The sequence below is a fragment of the Astyanax mexicanus genome, chromosome 9, assembly GCF_023375975.1.
Source record: "Astyanax mexicanus isolate ESR-SI-001 chromosome 9, AstMex3_surface, whole genome shotgun sequence".
Taxonomy (NCBI): domain Eukaryota; kingdom Metazoa; phylum Chordata; class Actinopteri; order Characiformes; family Acestrorhamphidae; genus Astyanax; species Astyanax mexicanus.
This window is the reverse complement of record NC_064416.1, coordinates 33,153,109-33,165,754: the sequence shown is the minus strand read 5'-3', so window position 1 is coordinate 33,165,754 and position 12,646 is coordinate 33,153,109.

Sequence of the window (12,646 nt, the reverse complement as noted above, 5' to 3'; positions counted from 1 at the left end):
TATAGGGCCCTAGCTTACACCCTAAGCAAGATGTGTTGTGACACTTTGCGCACATTGCTATCTTACACCCTGCCAACAGTTTATTTTTTATCCCTTCTTCTGCGTGCATCGTTTAAATAGCAACAAAGCTTGTGAATCTATCTACATTTATGGACGTGGTGGTCTGGAAGTGAGGTGTGTTTAGATAAATTCCTGGCGTATTGCTATCTTGACCCTGGAAAGCTCAGGTGAGCCACTGACTGAAAAAAACTGAATCATTCAGACGTTTATTGCTTTCCTGGTAGTGAATTGTCAACATCTGGTGCAAGAATTCAAGCTGTACAGCTTGGTTTGATGGCTTGTGGTTATCCATCTTCTTCTTGATTATATTCCAGATGTTTTCAATTTAGTAAAATAATAAAAAAAACATCTTAATCATCATAAGTATCTCCATTTTTGTTGATTATTAGTTTAATATATAATTTGAACAGACAAGCTGTCTGTTTACTCTGTGCCAAATAAATTATTTTTCATTGATTTCCATTAAAAGTTTAGAAGGTTTTTTTCTCTTATAAAGTTGCTGTTTTGTAGATACTTGTTTTTTTTTTTTATTGGACAGCGATGATATGCACCTTTAGATATAGGGCCTCGTTGAACTGAGAGAAGCAAGATTCAATAAAATGCCCTTCATCTACAGCCAACCACCATCTAGGCAAACCACTATCAACCAATCACTGCCATCTTTCTATCATTTTTAGCAAGGCATCAAAGTTCTGTGGTGAGCGCTTCAATTTCATCTTTGCCGTGTGGCGTCACACTGCCCCAACTGCTGGTGATGTGATTTGGGAGGCCATTGCATACAGCAGTCAGTCAGTAGCTCCTAGTAGTGATAATAACAGCCCTAACTAAGAACGTCATTCAGAACCTGTATGCCTAAATGTCAAACCATATATAATCTTGTACCCAGGCTAGAAAACTACAGCCTCAACACACAGATTTCTTTATTTTTTGCTTTTCATCATACTTTTCAGATTAATCATTTTTTAACATCACACAAAAATGAAAATAAGTTTTTAATGAGGCAGAACCCAAGTACACCTGAACTGATGGGTGAGCATTCTTCTCCTAGATTTTCTGGTGGAAACCAAAATTCATGGTTTCATCAATTAAAGCAAATTGTCCAGGCCACTACATTGTCACTACATTGTCCACACTACCACCACCATGTGGTCCCATTCCATCAATATGATGCTCTTTTCCTAAAATTATGTGTTAGCTTTACGCCAGATGACCTTTCAAAATTTTTACTTTAGTCTCATCAACCAACGGAACATTTTCCCAAAGTATTGGGGATCGTTAGGATGTTTGCTGGTAAATGTGAGAAGGGTTGTTGTGTTCTTGTGCCTTGGAACTCTTCTATATATACCATTTTTGCCCGTTTTCTTTTATTATTATTATTATTGTGTCATTAACACTGACCTTAACTGAGGCAGGTTTTGATTTAGGTCTTTTGTGACCTCCTGGATGAGTTGTCCATGCCCTTTTGGAGTCATTTTGGAAAGCTGTTAACTCTTGGGAAGGTTCACCAGTGTTCCATGTTTTCACCATTTGTGAATAATAGCTCTCACGGTGGTCTGCTGAGTCCCAAAGCCTTAGAAATTACTTTGTATCCTGTTTTCAGACTGATAGATCAGTAAATGGCACTTTATTTTGTACATAAAGGGAATCCTTTCTTCATTTTTTTTATTCACTTACTTATATATGATCATTATATTTTAATACAGTATATCAGCTGTATGTTCTTGCTTATGATTTCCATGCTCGTTCTCCTCGTGAGATCCACCATTACTTCCCAATTATCTCTCCACACAATGGAGACACTCAGCAACTCAGAATTTTGGGGGGAAGTTTATTGTCCTACATATTTCTCCCCGCCCCCAAAAACACAGGCAGCTTTTCCACATGCCAGCATCAGATCCTCAAAGCGAAAAAGAAACACGGCAACAACATCAGAGAAGAATCCCCACGGCAGCTCCAGCCCTGTGTGTGTGTTTGTTTAAGTCCGTGGTGATTCAGCGGCTTTAGCCGTGAATATTTACGGAAAGTACCTGTTATTATTAGGCGATGCTGCCGCTGTTTGTTTGCTCGGCACGGCTGAAAGTCATGCAAAGTAAAGCCGTGAGTGCATGGCCACACAGGGAAAAGTGGTTTGGAGGCGGGATTTAATGAAGCTGAGGTGATGGGAGAGGCTGAGAGAGAGAGAGATAGAAAAAGAAAGAGAAAGAAAGAAAGAAAGAAAGAAAGAAAGAAAGAAAGAAAGAAAGAAAGAAAGAAAGAAAAAGAGACGTGACCGTTGCCCTGATGGCTTGGACGTGGCGTGGGAGAATGTGCTTACAGCAGCAGTTTGGTGGTCTCGCTGTGAGTGTGTATAAAAGGCTCCTCCCACCTCCTACACAATCCACTTTAAACATTTACATCTTACCCAGAACCCCCTGCCTGCCCTCACCCCCACAACACTTAACCTACACTTTCGTTCCGGGGCCCATTCCACATATTCCAATATGTTTTGCATTACATCTAAGCTGGAAAGATTGGGTCCCATGTCCTGATGGTCCTTTAAAAGTTTGCAAAACTACATGAAGCTGATGTACATTAAAATAAATTAAAGTATGTTTTGTAATACTTTGGGTGCTTGGGTGTTCTTTTGATTGTTGATGTCTCATAGATGGTCAACTAACATTTACTAGCTCAAGGTCCATCAAATCCATTTGAACTCCTAGTTGAATGTACAGTAAATGGTTCTCTCTCTATTGATAGTAACCAGACAACCAACCCTAAACCTACTTTGGTGAAAAAATGTATGGGATCCTTTTGGAATTCCATTTTTTTCTGCATATATTTGTCATAAAATGTGACCTGATCATCATACAAATCAAGGTATTGACACTTGTACCACAGCTAGTTCTGACCATGCAACGTGATTGGCTGAGAGGCATCCTATGAGTGCCGTTGTCAGCCAGTAATGCACCGTAACCGAAGCTCTCTATGTATTGCTCTGCCACATACAGGTAACCTAGCAACGATGCAGCTCTTACAATCAAGCAGCTACAAACAGAGCAGCAATACAACTACTTAAACTCACGGGGAGTTTATAACCAAACAGATTGTATTTTGGTTATAAACTCTCCGCACCTACGACCGCAGCACAGCTGTGCCAATATTACACATTATAGCACTCCCTCTCATGTAGTGTTGCTTAAATATATTGTGCCTATAATACACTGCAGCATTGTTTCAATAAACTTCTGCAATGTCACAAGATTTATTTCAATCCAGTGTTGCATTCATTTTTCACCAAGATCTTGCAGCATTGATGATGGTAGAGTCTGACCACTGCACAAAGTCTTCTCCAGCACATCCCAAAGATTCTCAATGAGGTTAAGGTCTGGACTCTGTAGAAAACAATCCACAATAATCTCGTGCTCCCTGAATCACTCTTTCACAATTACAGCCCCATGAATCCTGACATTGTCATCTTGGAATATGGCCGTGTCATCAGGGAAGAAAAAATCCATTGATGGAATAACCTGGTCTATATTCAGTTTTATTCAGGTAGTCAGCTGACCTCATTCTTTCAGCACATACTGTTGCTGCTGAACCTAGACCTGCAGACCAACTGCAGCAACACCAGATCATATGCTTAGTCAAATCGAGGTGGCCATTTTTTTTGGCCAGGCATGGTAATAACAACAAAAATATGATGAATAAACTCATCCAACAATCAAACACATAGTGGAAAAGGAAAGTGAACCATCAGAATCAATAGCTGGTTGACCCTAGGTTGGGTCATTGTCTTGTTGCATTACTCAACTTCTACAGAGTTTCAGCTGATGCACAGAAACTCTCACACTCATCAAAATGCCCAAATGTTGCAATGCAGGACCAAATCATCATGTTCCCTCCACCATAGTTTATGGTTGAAATAGTTAAAACATTTTGCCATCATCATTGTTCATTCTCAAGCCTCAGGTGTGCAGCTTTGCTTAAATATGCCATGCTGCACTAAAGTGTGAGTGTTTTTTTATCAGTTAAATTAGATCTAGTCCACACCACTAGCAGGACCCCAGGTATACTAACACTTGACCGTAATTAGCTTTTTTGAGGTCCTTCAATCAATGGTTCACATACTTTTTCCCCCAATAGAACTATGATGTTCTATGATGTAGAATGATCATTCTCAATGAAGACATGGTAATAATTATATTTGTCAATTCCTGTGACTTTGACAGAGATCAGATCATATTTTACACCGCAAGCCATTTAATTCCATAGAAATAAATATGGAATTGTCCGCCATATTGTCCAAATTGCAACATGTGCAGTGGAGACCAGAGGCAGATGCAAAGCTGCTAACTGTCAACAGTGATCATCAGAAATTGCTCAAGTATTTAATTAATCTGTACTCAGTGGTTTCTATTACCCGCACTGTGCCCTCTGCACCATTAACAAATAGGGTATATCTATTTTACTATATGATAATTACAATACAAGATGAATATGTTTGAAAGAAGCACACAAAAGTAAATCATTTAGTTTTTATTATTTTTTTAAATGTAATAGGAAAAAAGTAGAAGTACATTTTTAACTTCACAAGTATACTTGTATGAGAGTATAAGTTACAATCCTTAATCATTTTTAGGAGTATACTTCTTATACGTATCTATATGCATAAACAAAAAGTATCAACTATCACAAAATGTCCCAGCTTTCTATGAGGCTGCTTTCAGAAACTTTACCAACATCTGTTTTCTATTACCACTGCTGGCCTGGCAGGTGTCTTCAGAAAAGGCACATCATTAAACATCAAACCACTTAACAATTTAATTATATATACATTATATATTTACAAATTACAAGAATTCTCCTTGAAGTTTCAACAATCCAACTATGCAACACGTCCGTTTGTACAATTAGCTCTGCGAAATTATACACAACTAACTAATTAAGGCACTAATGACCCTGGTTTGGCCGTGGCCGTAATTCTAACTCATCCATCATCTTCACCACCATCTTCTCAGACCTTTCGCTTCTAACAAGTATCCAAGTTTCCCACAGATTCTGAGCTGCTTCTCACACCACTTAGCCTGCCATCTTTCTTTCTTCGCTGCATCCAGAGCTCGACGGGGGGAATGTCTCAGCGCTGGAATCACGTCAGGCCCGGTTTTACGTCAACCCAGATGCGATACGCCGCACTGTTTTCTATAAAGCTTCGCACAGGGATGAGAATCGCAGTTACGGCCAAGCGGGGGATCAGAAAGTCCGCTGGGCCAATCCCAGGCCGAGCTCTCTGATGAGGACCCTTGAGGAGTGGGCTGTTAGGATTGGGGAGTGGGGGTCTCTGAGGAGGAACTGTGATTGGAAGCAGATGTTGGCCAGTGAGGCTGGAGGTAGAGTGGAGGCGGGATGGCGGGGGGGGGGGGGGTTTAGGGGGTATCGGAAAATTCTCAGGCTTCACTTTCTGGGCCCTGCCTCTCTGAGCCAATCAGGGCTCAGCGCCGGCCCGCTGGAAGGGTGTTTGAAGCCACGCGATTGGACGGGACGCGCTACGTGGGTGCAGGGAGCAGATGGTCCTGGGAACGGGGCGCCGACTCCCAGCCGGCGCTGTAAAAGAGAAGTGAAAACACTGCGAGCAGCAACTGGACATGGACCAGATTTTGGACTAATCCAGCTGCACATACACACACTTACACACACATACACTCACACACATATTTTCAGTGTGCACTTGAACAAACAGTGCAAACATATGCCTGGAATTGCAATTACTGGCCAGCTGAGGAGAGAAAAAAGTCTGGCGACACTTTACTTAGTGGTCTCCCTGTTCTGCAGCTTTGGTGTTTTCCATGTTCTTTGATTTCTGATCCAAATAATCAAATCATCATTAAGCACTTATTGAGTTAAAGTGCATCAGAGAAGGGAAAACATAAAAAGGTGCAGGATATGAAAGTGTGCACTGTAAAGCAAATCTGCATTCCAAAGAAATAATTGAGTTAACATCCCCCATCAGACACACTCTCAAAGATGCGCTATTACATTACATTATTTTATAGTCTTACCTATTTTTGCACTAGCTTGCACTGCAAATGTAAATTATTTTATTATTATATAACTGTCTATCTATCTGTCTAACATAAATTGTACAGAAAGTTGGTATCACTAGAGCCGAAGTGAAGTAACTCAAAGTTAAGGATTGTGGTGTAAGGTCAAGTTTTAGTCAGTTGAGTTGAGTTATTCTAAATTCAGTTGAGTTGTTGAAAATTCTGACCTTAATTTGTATTTGTTTCAATGAAATATGGTGGCCTGCCTAGACTGTACCTTGGGTTTGGACTGTGTAGCTTGTATACTGGACATCTTTCCCAGCTTCCTTACTATCAGTGTGTAGTCATTCCCTACTGGCTACATTTGCCTGTGTTTACTCATTAATTATGAATTCAAATAAGGGTAAGAGCAAATAAACAGTAATAGATTTCATGTTCATGTTATGTAATTACCAATGATTACTAATTGCAGATTCCCAGAGTAACTACAATTTACTTGTAACATTTGATACGTGTCAGTGATGGCCTGAATTGGCCTGAATTTAAAAAAAAAATGATGTCAGGTTGGACATAATGAGACTCCAGCTAACATTTCTGAGTTGTTTTTGTCCACTTAATAATGTAAGATCACTGCATCTTGGTCCTGCGACCAAAGGTTACTAACTGTTCCATGAACTAAGCTTAAGCTAAAGGTTGACCATGATTTTTGCAGCCTTGGCTTGCTTTGATTATCTTGCTTTTAGTAGTGTAGTAGTAGTAGTAGTACTAGTAGTGTCTGTAGTTGGAAGAATGACACCAGAAAAAAATTAAAAAAGAAGATGGGTGAATGATGAATGATGTGTGTGTGGTAGTCTTTCATAATCTGGTACACCAAAGGATATTCCCAACCTGAACTTGGATTTACCGTGTCTTGAGCAGGAAAATGTGAATACAATTGGATAGAAAAATGGATTGGAATGAACACATTAACACAATAAGTAATAAATGCGTGTGACACTTTGATGAAATGGTACTTTGCCAAGGGTGTATTCTTGCCTATCACCCAATGATTTCTGGTATATTCTGGACCCACTATGCAATCACCAGGAGAGAATGGATGGATGATAGAAATTAAAGTAACAATTATTTGGAGAATACAGATCTATCGCATCCTTGACCTGGAAGAAGTGAATAATTAGATGGATGAATGGATAGAAAATGAAGTAAAAGCTTTTTATAGTGCACGGACTGGTGCTCTGTCTAATGTTTAGCAGGTTCCAGATCCACCTACATCAAGCCATTAATAGTCAAAACCAGCTCTATATTCTTTTAAGAAAAGACCCTGATGAATATGAAAGACACTATTAGCCATTAGCATTTTTTTTAATCTGTTGACTTTTAACATCCTTCACGATTCATAGAAGACAAGGCCTCATCAAATGTTCTGAGGAGCATAGGAGTATAGAGAATGTCTAGAGAAGAAAGAAACTGTGACCTCATACAAATACCAAGAACTGCATTATGGATGCGGGCGTAGCCTCCATAGCACACAATATCTCTGTATGACAATAGTAGGATAATAAGCTCATTCAGCAGGCACTCCAAATTGACTGCTGTCAAGTAATAAATACATTGGAGACCCTCCTCTGTCTTCCTGACCCTCAGCCCGGTGCTGCCATCCCTGTCAACACCGAGTTGTTTCATTTCGTCTTCAGTGTGTCCATTTCCCCCGCAACCTCCAGCGCCGACGAGCCTCTGAAACAAAAAAAAAAAATCAATCAGCATTGCTGATGGAAAGCTCGCATTACCATCTGAATCCGGTTCATTTCTCACTGCAGAATGTCAGGTCTCCGGTTCCTGGCCTCTCATGAATACAGCAAAGGCTTCTCCGGAGGAGGTTCTGGGGGTTTCCTCCCAGGTTCAGGAGCATATTATGGGAGGCCTGGACGAGTCCAATAAAAATGCAAATAGAAGCTAAAGCCAAAAAGAGCCTCTCCTCTTCCCGAGCCTCGACCCCCATAAACCCCTGTAATACACTTCCCACCTGTGGTCGTATCTGGGCCAGGATGTCTTTGCACCATCCCAGAGTCATAGAGGGAGGAAAATATAGAGAAAAAGATCATTAGAATAGAGTAGACTCTCAGCATTGTGCACTGAAGGTGGAAGTGTCGTTTTGAATTAGCTATTAATTTGTTACACTTTTATACAGCACCATTATGAAATAATTGGATTTGTAAGTATATTATTACAACCTCCATAACTTAGTATTTGAGACCTTAACAAGAGGTTATATGACATTATATGACTTGTTTGGAACTATAAATAAGTGTTTTGTTCAGGCTTTTTTTTAAATAGGAAGAAAAAATGAGTTTGTCATATCAGTGTGGATCTATTAACAAAATAACTGACTAAACCAAGGTGACAGATGATGCAACTGTTGAGGTGATCATCTGTTGATCTTGACGGACACTATTTCTTCAACGTAATCTTGGTGTGTCACAATGCATGTTGGGTTGAATTTAAAGTCAACATTTAAAAAGAAGAACAAGAAGACATGGGAAGATCACAGTATCTTGTCTATAGTTATAAATGTATGGAGTCTATTATAAAGGTATTATTCCCTTTCTCTCTAATTGTAATATTATGTGGGCTAGTGCTTACAAAATCAACCTAATTTTTTACATATTTTTCAGAAGCGCATTTTTATAATGTTTACTATTTATTATATTATTATACAACCTCATGTCCATTTTTTCTAACATTTTCAGCTACTCAATGTGTGAAATTAACCAGTTTCAAAGATGGTTTATCTTGCATTATAGTTCTTATATTACAGTTTCTGTACAACTTCTGTACAAAACCTCTGCACAGCTTTCATTAGGGTGTCAATTGGATTACTTTTGAATTGAGGATCTAAAATCTAAAATTGCTTTCCATTTGATAAAAAAACTGTACTATCGTTAGCTTTAAAAAATGGTTTAAACTCATTTACTCTCAAACCAATTCAAATACTAAATATGCAACAGTGTTTGTGTTGTGTTATTCTTTTTGGGCTTTTTTATTTCCCTCAATAGCTTGTTTATGTTGTTTTGCTGTGTTAAAGTGCTTGTATATACTCTACTTTCTTGTGTAAATAATAAAATAAAATAAAAAAGTAGGATCATATTAAATGTTTAAACTTTAAAATGATATCTGGATGCAATGTGTTTAAGTATGTGATTGAAGGACAAAATGCTCAAATAGACCATCCAGGCTGTTATTAGTAAGTAATTAGTAAGCCAGGGTCTGTCATGGTATGGGCTTGTGTCAGCACACTTGATGCAGCATTAATATAGAAAAGTACTCTTAGACCTTAAAGCATCATATGCTGCCTTTAAGACATAAGTATGCCCAATTTTTTCGTCAACAAGATAATGCAAAACCACATGCTGTAAATATATTTTAGCTATAGAGACAGGAATCCGGATGCAATGCATAGTAGATCAAAGAGGTTTCTAAGAGTTTAGTAGCGTTGCCTTTGGGCTATGCAATGCACCGACGCAATTGTTACATCTTGACATCCTGTTCTGTGCTTCAGAATATTGAAGTTAAAACCCAAAACTAGAGAAAGAACCATGGACCACTGCCAAAGAAGCGGTATGTGTCATACCGAGTCCACTGGGACTTGTAGTCACAGAGAGCTTCATGAAGTCTCAGGATACCAGTCCTGATCTCTGGCTGCCATCGACCAAAACCATACTCCTACATTCTGGACAATGAGCCCAGAATAGACTTAAAGCCTTACAGAGACTGAGTATGTGGAACTGTAGGGGGGGTGGGGGTTGGGGGGGTCAGGTCATATTTCATAAGCTGCAGTGTAATGGAACCATGGAGTAGAGCTTAATGTGCGTCATGAGGCCGATTGCTCTCTTTGAATCTTTACACAGGCTCACGCAGAGCAAGCAGAGTGAGCAGAGTGCACAAGCTCAGCACTAAACTCAGAAAGGTCACTTTGCGATGTATATAGCCATGTTTAGCATCGTGGAAATAGAGACCTTAGAACATTTAGCCATTTAAAGAGTCTTTATTTAGACTTGATTTAAGGAACAGTGTAATTTAATGACTTTCTAGGAATCCTGTATTAAAAAGTCATTGCGAATGCAGTTTTATTGTAAACTCATTACAACTTGGTAACAATGTTTCATAGAAAAGATTATAACCTCATTTAATGCATCATAATGTATGCTTATAATTACATTAACTATGGAACATTACGTAGTTATAACACAAGAACTATGATTACTTATAATGAGGTTTTGAGGTGGCATCTGGTATCATTCTACAAATGAATATTTAAGAAAGGTTATAGAATTGTATATAACTGGTTAGCTAAAAAACACAAATATGATGTTCTTGGAAACTTTATTAATAATATCAGAAATTATAAAATAGCACTGGACTGTTTTTCATTTGAATTTGAAATATAACATTGATCACAAGCTTAAATCGTATATTATTGTGTGAAATCTATTATCTATATTTATTATCTATATTAGTGTTATTATCTGTTTAAAACTCATGAGAAATAATAATGCCTTTTCAAAAGCTAATTAAAAAATCATTATGAGGCATTGCAAGAGTATATAATCATGCTTACAATGCTTTATAAGCAAGTTGTATGGACTATAAAAACTGTCTTCCTAGAAAGAGTTACTGTGATTTCCTATTGAAACTGATAACAATATACATGTAAATTACATTGAGTCTAACCCTCATTTACAATGTAGTCGAGTATTTACCAGAAGAAGGCATTGAAAATATAAATTTAATACAGAAATACAGCAGTAAATTTAATACAAAATAAATGTAGTCATTTAATAATACACTGAAATGACTGACATGAATACAAAACAACTAAATCAATATTAAATTAAAGCAGTGAAACAATTAGAATATTTAGTGTAAATAAATCACTAAAATGTATATATATATATACAGTTGTGGTCAAAAGTTTACATACACTTGTAAAAAAACATAATGTTATGGCTGTCTTGAGTTTTCAATAAGTTCTACAACTCTTATTTTTCTGTGATAGAGTGATCGGAACACATACATGTTTGTCACAAAAAACAGTCATAAAATTTGGTTCTTTCATAAATTTATTATGGGTCTGCTGAAAATGTCACCAAATCTGCTGGGTCAAAAATATACATACAGCAACAAAATTTGTCAATTTTGGTGATGTAGCGAGTTGTGTCAATCAAATTAGCTTCATGTCATGGCCTCTTCACTTCTTGTAAGTGATTCTGATTGACTACAGCTGTTGACTTCTCATGAGCCCATTTAAATAGGGCTCATTTGACCCAGTGATTAGACTCAGCTACAAAAGCTACAATGGGAAAGTCAAAGGAACTCAGTGTGGATCTGAAAAAGCGAATTATTGACTTGAACAAGTCAGGGAAGTCACTTGGAGCCATTTCAAAGCAGCTACAGGTCCCAAGAGCAACTGTGCAGACAATTATACGCAAGTATAAAGTGCATGGAACAGTTGTGTCACTGCCACGATCAGGAAGAAAACGCAAGCTATCACATGCTGCCGAGAGGAGATTGGTCAGGATGGTCAAGAGTCAACCAAGAATCACCAAGAAGCAGGTCTGCAAGGATTTGGAAGCTGATGGAACACAGGTGTCAGTCTCCACAGTCAAGCGTGTTTTACATCGCCATGGACTGAGAGGCTGCCGTGCAAGAAAGAAGCCCTTGCTCCAGAAAAGGCACCTTAAGACTCGGCTGAAGTTTGCTACTGATCACATGGACAAAGATAAAACCTTCTGGAGGAAAGTTCTCTGGTCAGACGAAACAAAAATTGAGCTGTTTGGCCACAACACCCAGCAATATGTTTGGAGGAGAAAAGGTGAGGCCTTTAATCCCAGGAACACCATGCCTACTATCAAGCATGGTGGTGGTAGTATTATGCTCTGGGGATGTTTTGCTGCCAGTGGAACTGGTTCTTTGCAGAAAGTAAATGGGATAATGAAGAAGGAGGATTACCTCCAAATTCTGCAGGAAAACTTAAAACCATCAGCCCGAAGGTTGGGTCTTGGGCGCAGTTGGGTGTTCCAACAAGACAATGACCCAAAACACACATCAAAAGTGGTAAAGGAATGGCTAAACCAGGCTAGAATTAAGGTTTTAGAATGGCCTTCCAAAAGTCCTGACTTAAACCCCATTGAGAACATGTGGACAGTGCTAAAGAAACGGGTTCATGCAAGAAAACCATCACATTTAGCTGAACTGCACCAATTCTGTCAAGAAGAGTGGTCAAACATTCGACCTGAAGCTTGCCAGGAGCTTGTGGATGGCTACCAAAAGCGCCTAGTTGCCGTGAAAATGGCCAAGGGACATGTAACCAAATACTAATGTTGCTGTATGTATATTTTTGACCCAGCAGATTTGGTGACATTTTCAGCAGACCCATAATAAATTTATGAAAGAACCAAATTTTATGACTGTTTTTTGTGACAAACATGTATGTGTTCCGATCACTCTATCACAGAAAAATAAGAGTTGTAGAACTTATTGAAAACTCAAGACAGCCATAACATTATGTTTTT